Below are 10,835 nucleotides of genomic sequence, written 5' to 3'. Positions count from 1 at the left end.
CACCCCTGTCCCTCCATCCCACAATCCCCCGTCTTCCTGACGCCTGTCACCCCATCCCCCCGTATCCGAGTCCCCCTGCCTCCCCATCCCCGGGAACCCCTTTTCTGTCATACCCCTGTCACCCGTCCCCCTGTCCCCTAGTCCCTCAGTCTCCCTGTTCCCCATCTCCCCGCCCCCTTGTCCCACTTTCGCCCATTCCCCCCGTCCCCCCATCCCCCATTCCCCCAGAACCCTGTCCTCCCGTACCCCCTGTACACCTGTTCCTGTGTCCCCAAATCCCTGTCCACACAACCCCATTCCCTTGGTCCCATTCCCACTGTTCCCTTGTCCCCGAGTCCTCTAGTCCTCCAGTTCCCCAAACCCGATCCCTACTGTCCCCTTACCCCTTTACCTCCGCCCCTCCATGTCTCCATCTCCCTATCCCCCCCATCCCTCCATCTCCCCATCTGCCACACCACTGTACCCCCCATCCCCTTGCCCTCCATCCAGCCGAGTCCCCCAGTACCCCACCCCCATCCTCTTGTCTCCGCTGTGCCCCAGTCTACCTTTCCCTGTGCCTCCCATCATCAACTCAGCCCGGACCCCCCCGTTACCCATTCCCCCCATACTCCCTTCACCCCGCAATCCCCATGTCCCCTTCACCCTGTCCCCTCCTTCCCCTGTCACCCGTTCCCCACAGTAACCCCCATTCCCCATCTCCCGATCCCCTTGTCCCACTTCACCCCTGTGCCTCATCCCCGTACCCCCTTTCCCCCTGTTCACCTCATCTCCCCTGTCCCCCTTCCTCCCGTCCCTCCGTCCCCCATCCCGGTACCGCTGTACCCCCTGTTCTCCCAGTTCTCCCCATTCACCCAGTCTTCCGTGTCCCCGTTTCTCCTGTTCCCTCAGTCTCCCCTGTCCCCCTTGCCCCCTGTACCCCTGTTTCCCCCATTCCTCCCCCCTCCCCTGTTCCCCCCCCCCCCCCCTCCCTCCCCGTCTCCCCATTCCCCATCTCCCCGTCCCCTTGTCCCACTTTCCCCCATAGCCCATTCCCCTAGAACGCTGTCCTCCCACACCCCCTGTACACCGGTCCCTGTGTCCCCCCAACCCCTGGCCACACAACCCCATTCCCTTGGACCCATCCCCGGTGTCCCCTTGTCTCCCAGTCCTCCAGTCCTCGCGTTCCCAAACCCCAATCCCTACTGCCCTCTTGCCCCCTTCCCCCCCTCCCCCCCACCCCCCCCTCTTCCTCCCCCTGCCCCCCCCCCCCCCCATCTCCCCCCCCCCCCGTCCCCCTGCCCCCCATCCAGCCTGTCTCCATTCCTTTGACCCCCTGTCCCCCAGTACCCCATCCCCATCCCTATCCCCTTGTCTCCACTGTCCCCCAGTCTACCTTTCCCGTGTCCCGCCATCATCAAGTCAGTCCTGAACCCCGGACCCCCCTTCACCTAGTCCCCCTATACCCCCTTCACTCTGCAATCCCCATGCCCCCTTCACCCTGTCCTCCCATCCCCTCATTCCCCTGTCACCCGTTCCCTACAGTCCCCCCACTCCCCATCTTTCCATCCCCTCGTCCCACTTTATCCCATTCCCCCATCCCCTCTGTCACTGTGTCCCCCATGCTGGTACCACTGTGCCCCCGTTCTCCCAGTTCTCCCCATTCACCCAGTCTCCTGTGTCCCCATTTCTCCTGTTCCCTCAGTCTCCCCTGTCCCCCTTCCTCCCTGTCCCTCTGTTCTCCATCCCCGTACCCACGTTCCCCCTGTTCACCCAGTCTCCCCTGTCCCCCTTGCCCCCGTCCCTCCATCCCCCATCCCCGTATTCCCGTTCCTCCTGTTCACCCAGTCTCCCCTGTCCCTCTCTTCCCCCATCCCCGTACCCTCGTTCCCCCGTTCACCCAGTCCCTCCTGACCCCCCTCCCTCCGTCCCCTATCCCCATACCCCTGTTCCCCCCGTTCCCCCAGTCTTCCCTGACCCCTCCCCCCCCCCCGTCCCTCCGTCCCCCGTCCCCGTTCACCCAGTCTCTCCTGTCCCTTCGTCCCCCATTCCCGTACCCCCATTCCCTCTGTTCACCCAGTCTCCCCTGTCCCCCTTTGCCCCCTGTCCCTCAGTCCCCCCATCCTCCATCCCCATTTCCCTGTTCACCCAGTCTCCCCATACCCCTTCCCCCCGTCCTTCCATCCCCCATCCCTGTAACCCCGTTCCCCCGTCCCCTGTCCCCCTTCCCCCCCGTCCCTCTGTCCCCCATCCCTGTAACCTCATTGCCCCTGTTCACCCAGTCTCCCCGGTCCCCCTTCCCCTCCGTCCCTCTGTCCCCAATTCTCCATCCCCCATCCCCATTGTCCCCTTGTCCCCATTCCCTCCACCCACCAACCCCGTCCCACTGTCCCCCTTTCCCATGTCCCCCGCAATCCCCCATCCCCCATCCTTGCTGCCCCCTTGTCCCCTAGTCTCCCCCGTTCTCCATTCCTCCATTCCTGCTGTCCCCTTTTCCTCCGAACCCAATCCCCGCTTCACCCAGTCCCCAATATCTCCCTGTTCCTTCTGTCCCTCCGTCCCACTGTGCCCCAGTCGCCCCCTTCACCCCGTCCCACCTGTCCCCCACTCCCCGTCACCCCAACCACCGCTTCCGCTCATCTTCCTGTCCCTCTGCCCCCGTCCCTCCGTCCCCGCTACCCCTCATCCCCCTGCCCCACATACACCCCTTCGCTCTGTCCCCCCACCTCCATCGCCCCCTTCACCCGATCCCCATCCCGCCCTTCACCCCGTCCACCTCAACTCCTCACTCCCCCATCTCCCATTATCTCCTGACCCCCAGTCCCCACTCACTCCATTTCCCCATCCCTCTGTCGCTCATCACCCACTTCACCCCATTCCCTGTCCCCCGTCCCCCTTTCACCCTGTCCCCCCATGTTGCCCCCTGTTCCACCCTGGCCCTGTGCCCCCTGTCCTTGTTTCCGTCCCTTGTTCCACCCGTACCACTTCCCCCTCTCCCCGTCCCAACCTGTATCCCCATATCCCTGTTGCCCCGTCCCACCTGCCCCCTGCTGCATCCAGCGCGTACCCAGGCGTACGCACAGGTAACATGCACTGACACAAAACAATCTTCCTCAGGCATGTCTTTATTTCAACTTTTGCTGGTGATCAGAACCAATTTATTCCCTCTGAGCAGAGTGAGGAAAAGAGGGACTGCACAAAACTGTGTATCAAACCTGGGTTAGATACAGAGTAAAGCTTCCTCTACACTGTCCCCCTATCAAACACTCCCAGGGACAGTGACAGCATGGGGTTAGATACAGAGTAAAGCTCCCTTTACACTGGCACCCCCATCAAACACTCCCAGGGACAGGGACAGCACGGGGTTAGATACAGAGTAAAGCTCCCTCTACATTATCCCCCCATCAAACACTCCCAGGGACAGGGACAGCATGGGGTTACATACAGAGTAAAGCTCCCTCTACACTGTCCCCCCATCAAACACTCCCAGGGACAGTGACAGCACGGGGTTAGATACAGAGTAAAGCTCCCTTTACACTGGCACCCCCATCAAACACTCCCAGGGACAGGGACAGCACGGGGTTAGATACAGAGTAAAGCTCCCTCTACACTGCTCCCCCCCATCAAACACTCCCAGGGACAGCACGGGGTTAGATACAGAGTAAAGCTCCCTCTACACTGTCCCCCCATCAAACACTCCCAGGGACAGGGACAGCATGGGGTTAGATACAGAGTAAAGCCCCTTGCCGAAGCACCAAATGAAAAGCTGCTGTGAAATTCTAGCTGGAACAGGCTGTCAGTGAACTCTGAAGGGAGGTTGAAGTTGCAGTGATTGAGAAATGATGGGTTTGGGTGGGCGTGGGTCCTGCGCAGTGACAAGGCGAGGAGTTAATGCAGTTAATGACAGTCCCAATATGTCCGTCCCTCACTGTAGCATGCCGAGGCAGTGAGACTGCCCTCACTCCATATCATCGTAGTCGTATCCAAACTCTCGGCAGCTCTTTAGCATTTCCCAGTTTTCATACAGCGGGATGAAGGTGACCACTTTCTCCCTTGCTCTGTGCCCGTACGGGACATCTCTTGTTGGGTACACGGCTCCTGGATGTTGTCTCAGCCACATCTCGAAGACCCTGCCCGCGGAATCAGAAAGGGATCAACAATGGCATGTGTTTTACCTTTTCCAGACTGGTCTCGCTCCCTTGCACCCACCTCCCCCACCAGCTCCAACGTCGGTGCTGGAGAGTTTGTAACACAGTGTTATCCCACACTCAGGATAAGGGGCTCGGACTGAGACGAGTAGGAATTTCTTGGCTTGGAGGGTGGGGAACCCTCGGATATTCTCTCCCCTCGGACAGCTATGGGTGCTGCCACAGAACGCACCGAGCATGGGGTCAGCGTTAATTAGCGCGGAATCTGTCATCAGAACAGTTGCTTTGCCCATTGACCCAAGGGTCGCTTTTGTTTCGGTTCGGCCCGAGCCTGGCACAGTTGTGCGAACCCTCAGGTCTTTGGGGAGTCTCGAACTGGAATCGAAACTTCGAGATTCTAGGGAAATGTGAACTGAAACCTGAGAAACGGAATCTGGATGTGAAACTTCAGCTTACTGGAGTAGCTGAATCTGGAGCTTTATTTTCCTTCATTCATTCACAGGACGAGGGAATCGCTTTTTTTTTGCCTATCAAATTCGTGTGAAACCCGAACTGCAGCTGAAACTTAAAAGATTTTGTGGAATTTGAAACTTCAAGTTTAGGGAAACTAAATCTAACACTGAAACTTAGGGTCTCTGTAGAAAATGAATCTGAAGGGTCAGGTCTCTATAGAAAATGAAACTGAAACTTCAGGTCTCAATAGAAAATGAATCTGAAAGTTCAGGTTTCTTGGCAAACTGGATCTGGAACTGAATTTCTTGTATGGAATCGGAAACTCAAATTCCTTCGGGAATTGGAGCTGAAGCTTTCGGGTTCTAATGAAACAGAAACTGGAACTGAAACTTCAGGTTTTTTGTAGGAAGTGAATCTGGAACTAAAACTTCAAGTTTCCCAGGAACCTGGGACTGAAACTTTTGGTTCCTAGAGGAACCAAGTCTGGACCCAACCTTCAGGTCGATGGAAACTGAAACTTCAGGTTCTAGAGAAACTGAATCTGAAACTGATACTTTCAAGTTCCTGAGGAACCTGAAGCAGCAGGTTCTAGAGAAACCGAATCTAGAACTGAAACTTAAAAGATTCCGTGGCATCCGAAACAGCAAAGACGCGAAAAGGCTTTTAGTTTGGAAAGGGATCATGTGTCAACACAGTCTTGGTGGGCCAAAGGGCCTGTTCCTGTGCCGTACTGTTCATTGTTCTTGGCTCCAGCTCTGTCGTAGCCCGAGCAGAGGAGGTTCTGGAGAGAGAGGCACCACATAGGCAGGACCATGCCAAGGGAAACCACAAGTCGAAGGGCAGCTCCAGTCAACTGAGGAAGACTGACTAGGTGCTTGGCGCTGCCATACGGGCAGAAACCAGGCAGGTGGCACCACCTGAAGGAGATGAACAGCAGGAAGTCACTTTTGGATATTCCTCGACATCTGTTGCTCCTGAGTATCCAGGTAAGCTGGGTATTGCTTTGACACTACTATAGCCTGTGATGTGCCATCACAGATACCCATCGCTATGACTTGAAACAGATTAGGAAGCTCAGAGTGGGGAAGGATATCCTGCACTCAGGCAGAACAGGAAAGGAAAGAACCAGGAGGAACCTCAAGGATAGTCCAGGCTTGGCAAACGGCTTTCATCAACCATTTTGTTAAATTAAAAACCAAACTGGCTCAAATAAAATGTGTCCTGGTCAGTCCCCTGGAGCGGATATTAACATTAACATTTTTATTATGCAGGGGTCCACAAAAAGCAGGAGGCCAGCGATGAAATCCAACTAGTATGGATTTTGCCAAATGAGGCAGCTCCAGTAAACTGGTGCTTTTGGGGCTAGGGATTGAAAACCTGGATGAAACATTAAAGAGGAAATGCGAAAAGAAATGTACAGGGGGAGAAAAAAAACACAGATAAAGGAATACTTCTGAAATGGGAGCGATCAGATGGGAAATGCAGGACCGAATAAGAGACAGATGCTGCAGCATTAAGGGTAAATGCACAAACTGTGATAAAGAGATCCAGCTCAGAGGATTGAGATCATAATATTCCCGCCTCCATGGAATTCAGGCAAGGAAAAGGAAAAAAACATGCATCTTGCTGCTGCTCCTGGGATTGTAGGCTTAGTTGAAGATTTGTTTATTGTTGTTTTACAGTTACTACAATCATTATATTTTACCATGCGGGTACAATTCCAACATGTAAAAGAAATTTGGATAAGTACTTGGATAGGAAAGGTTTGGAGGGATATGGCCCAGGAGCAGGCAGGTGGGACTAGTTTTGTTTGGGATTATGGTTGGCACGGACTGGTTGGGCCGAAGGGTCTGTTTCCATGCTGTATGGCTCTAAGAGATACTGAAGAACTCTGGGCAAAAATTAGTCCCAGAGGAAGGTGGGTGCATGAACAGAGATGTCAAGGGATACACTGCATACATTTCTGCACAGTTTGAGAGGCAGGGCAGAAGACCAGAATGAGTGTAAGAAGGTGACCTTAAGAAGCGCCATAAAATTGCAAGAACGGATACAGTTTTTACAGGGGACTTAGAAAACAAAAGAAGGGGCATGTCCGTCCAGAAGGGGAGTCTGGGGCATTGACATCGGGGAAACGAGGAAACAGAAGAGGTACAGGACAATATTTCACATCGGTCTTTATTGTAGAAGAGAGAGAAAGCTTCTCCAAATCAAGTGGGAAAAAGGGAAGGGAGAAGCTGAAAACAACGATTGTCGTCATTGGGATAAGGAGCTGAGAAACCTCTTAGTCCTGATGGCTGGCCTCATACAAAGGTCTTAAATCGAGTGGTTGCAGAGATTGGTTACAACCTTCTAAAATCCCCTGTGTCCTGGAAGGGACCCAACAGATTGGAAACGGTTTTCTTTTTAATTAACTCATGGGACGTGGGTGTCACAAGCTGGGCCCAGAATTTATTGCCGTGTCCCCCAATTGCCCCCTGGAGAAAGTGGGGGTGAGCCACCTTCCTGAACCACTGCAGCCCCATGTGGTGTAGGGACACCCGGCCCGGTGCAGGAATTCCAGGATGCTTAGAGGGGATGGTGCTCCACACTGCCGTGTCTGCTGACCCATGTCCTTCTAATGGGGGTAAGAGATGGTGGCTTGGAAGGCGCTTTTGGAGGACCCTTGGTAAGTTGCTGGGGTGCACCTTGTAGACAGTACACGCTGCTGCTGCAAAGGTGTTGATGGTGGAAGGAGGGAGTGTTGAATGCAGGTGGTCAGCGTCTCAATTGAGCGGGGGGTGGGGGGGGCTGCTTTGTCCCTGGACGGTGTCGAGCTTCTTGAGTGTTGTCAGAGCTGCCCCATCCAGGGGCAAGTGGGGAGTGTTCCCTCCCCCCTCCTGCCTTGTGCCTTGTCGATGGTGGGACAGGCTTTGGGAGGGGGGAGTCAGGAGGGGGGTTACTCGCGGCAGGATTCCCAGCCTCTGACCCGCTCCTGTAGCCACAGGATTGATATGGGGCTGGGGTCCCGGTTCATTTTCTGCTCAATGGGGACCCCCAGGATGTTGATAGTGGGGAGGGAGGGGGAATTCAGTGATGGGAACACCATTGAATGTGAAGGGGCAATGGTTAGATTCTCTCTTATTGGAGATGGTCATAGCCTGGCATCTGTGTGACACAAATGTTACTTGCCACTGGTCGACCCAAGCCTGGATATTGCCCAGATCTTGTTGCATTTGAACACGGACTGTTTCAGTATCTGAGGGGTCACAAATGGTGCTGAACATTGTGTAACCATCGGTGAACATTCCCCCGCTCCTGACCTTATGATGGAAAGACGGTAAAAAAATCTTCATTTAAGACAAGAAGCAGCCAGAAAATGAGTAACAGTATGTTTCCCCCTGGAAAGGTGTGCTTAATTAGAATGGGATATGTGAAAGGGACTTCTGGAGATCCAATGACATCTCCTGAACCTATACTCAGAAGTGATTCAACTAGCTGGATGCCAATCACATCGCTGTTGGCAGGCAGAAGATTGGTCAGTAGTTGGTCACTAGCAGTGTGTTGCCGGGCAGATCTCTGTCTGTACGCACAGTCCCTAGCTCCAGATTGTCAGTCACTCGGCTTTCCCCATCTCTTGAACAGGGCAGATGTGTAAACAGCACTTGCAGTGAGGGTCAGGCAACATGCTTTAACCCAGCTCTCTTTCCACTTTCAGAACCACAGTTTAAACTGCAGAGAGAATCAGAAAAAGGCAACAGTTTTTACACCCTGCCCCAAGTATGTGTGAGAGTCTAGGCATCCACATTAAACATCTCATGGTGTTATCACTCTCTGAGATTGCAAACAGTTAGTACACAGATGCAGCAAGTGCTCAGGCAGGTCAGTGAGATGTCAGGCCTCCTAGTGAGGGGACTGGTATTGTGGAACTGGGTATAAGTGTAGATATGTGAGGCGGAGGACGAAAAGGCCAATGGTATTATCACTAGCCTATTACTCCAGAAACTCATACTGAAGGTCTGGGGAACCCAGGTTCGAATCCTGCCGTAGCAGATGGTTGAAATTGAATTCAATAAAATCTGCAATTAAGGATATATTTCTGGCCATGAATCCATTGTCAATTGTTGGAAATAACACATCTGGTGCAAAATATCCTTTAGGGAAGGAAATCTGCTATCCTTACCTGGTGTGGCCTACATGTGACTGCAGACCCACAGCTATGTGGTTCACTCTTAACTGCCCTCCAGGCAATTAGGGATAGGCAATAAATGCTGGCCTAGGCAGCGACACCCTCATCCCGTCAATGATTAAAAAAATGTAGAGTAGATGGAGAAGGGTAGATTGGGGATTGGTTGCTCTGTGCATCCTGGCAGTTAAGTGAAAAGTACCTGGAGGAGGGAGATCAAGGGGCAGCAAGTCATGGACAATCAGCTCAGTGAACCCTGTGGACAGGAGCAATTCAACAATCTTCCCAGTCCTTCCCTCTGTATGCAGCACCCTCTTTGTTTAATGTCTGTGTGTGTATGTGTGTGTGAGAGAGAGATTGTGTGTGTATGTGTGAGATTGTGTGTGTGTGTCTGTATCTGTGTGTGTGCATGTGTGTGTCTGTGTGCGTGTGTGCGTCTTTGTGTGAGAGCGTGCGTGTGTGTTTGTGTGTGTGTGTGTGCATGTGGTGTGTGTATGTGTATGTCAGTGTCTGTGTGTGTGTATCAGTGTATGTGTGTGTGTATGAGTGCGTGTGTGTGAGAGACTGTGTGTGTGTGTGTGTTAGAGTGTGTGAGTGAGTGTATGTGCATGTGTGAGTGTGTGTGTGTGTATGAGTGTGTATGTGTAAGAGTGTGTGTATGTGTGTGTATATGTGTGTGTGTGTATATGTGTGTATATGTGTGTGTGTGTATATGTTTGTGTGTATGAGTGTGTGCGTGTGTGTGTGTGCGCATGTGTGTGTGTATCTGTGTCTGTGTGTGTGAGAGTGTGTGTGTATGGGTGTGTGCGTGTGAGTGTGTGTGTGTGTATGAGTGTGTATGTGAGAGTGTGTGTGTGTTGAGTGTGTGTATGTGTGTGTGTGTATGAGTGTGTGTGAGAGAGTGTGTGTGTGTGTTTGTATGTTACAGTCTGTGTGTGTGCGTGTGTGTGTGTGTGCGCGCGAGTGTGTGTGTTTGAGAGTGTGTGTGTATGCGTGAGAGTGTGCGTGTGTATATGTGTGTGTATGAGTGTGTGTGTGTGTATGAGAGAGACTGTGTGTGTGTGTTTGTATGTTAGAGTGTGTGTGTGCATGTGTGAGTGTGTTGTGCGAGTGTGTGTGTTTGAGAGAGTGTGTGTATGAGTGTGTCTGTGTGAGAGTGTGTGTATGTGTGTGTATATGTGTGAGTGTGTGTGTGTGCACGTGTGTGTGTGTGTGTGTGTGTGTTTGAGAGTGTGTGTGTATGAGAGTGTATGTGTGACAGAGTGTGTGTGTGTATGAGTGTATGTGTGTGTATGAGTGCATGTGTGTGAGAGAGACTGTGTGTGTGTTTGTATGTTAGAGTGTGTGTGTGTGCGTGTGTGAGTGTGTGTTGTGCGAGTGTGTGTGTGTGAGTGTGTATGTGTTTTCAGTTGTTTCAGCGGCGGGAGTCCGGGAGGAAGCGCGAGGGCAGCCTGGGAAGGTGAGCTTTTCGATTATAAAAGTCCGACCTCGCGTGACTCCATTTTTGGAGTAAGTGAGGTCATATATTTGGGCGGTTGCTTTACCCGAAACACTACCGAGGTGGTGTCTCCCACCCATCCTCCTCCTCTAACCAAAAAAAATGATCTGAGCGCTGATTTGGTAAGGCTACTAGTTTTTCTCTTTATTTGTCTGTTTGGGAATTCAGAACAGTGGGAATGGATGTTAGGGCAGTTGTATGCTCCTCCTGTAGAATGTGGGAGGTAAGGGTCACCACTAGTGTCCCCACTGACTTCATCTGCAGGAAGTGCACCCAACTCCAGCTCCTGGGAAACCGTGTTAGGGAACTGGAGCTGGATGAACTTCGGATCATTCGGGAGGCTGAGGGGGTAATTGAGAGGAGTTACGGGGAGGTAGTCACACCTCAGGTACAGGAAAAAAGTAGATGGGTTACAGTCAGGGGACAGAAAGGGAACAGGCAGACAGTGCAGGGATCCCCTGTGGCCATTCCCCTCAAAAACAAGTATACCGTTTTGGATACTGTTGGCGGGGATGACTTACCAGGGGAAAGCCATGGGGTACAGGTCTCTGGTACAGAGTCTGTCCCTGTTGCTCAGAAGGGAAGGGGGTAGAGGAGG

This window comes from Rhincodon typus, unplaced genomic scaffold (genome assembly GCF_021869965.1).
Source record: "Rhincodon typus isolate 14 unplaced genomic scaffold, sRhiTyp1.1 hic_rhity00000359, whole genome shotgun sequence".
NCBI classification, from domain to species: domain Eukaryota; kingdom Metazoa; phylum Chordata; class Chondrichthyes; order Orectolobiformes; family Rhincodontidae; genus Rhincodon; species Rhincodon typus.
This window is presented reverse-complemented; position numbering follows the sequence as displayed.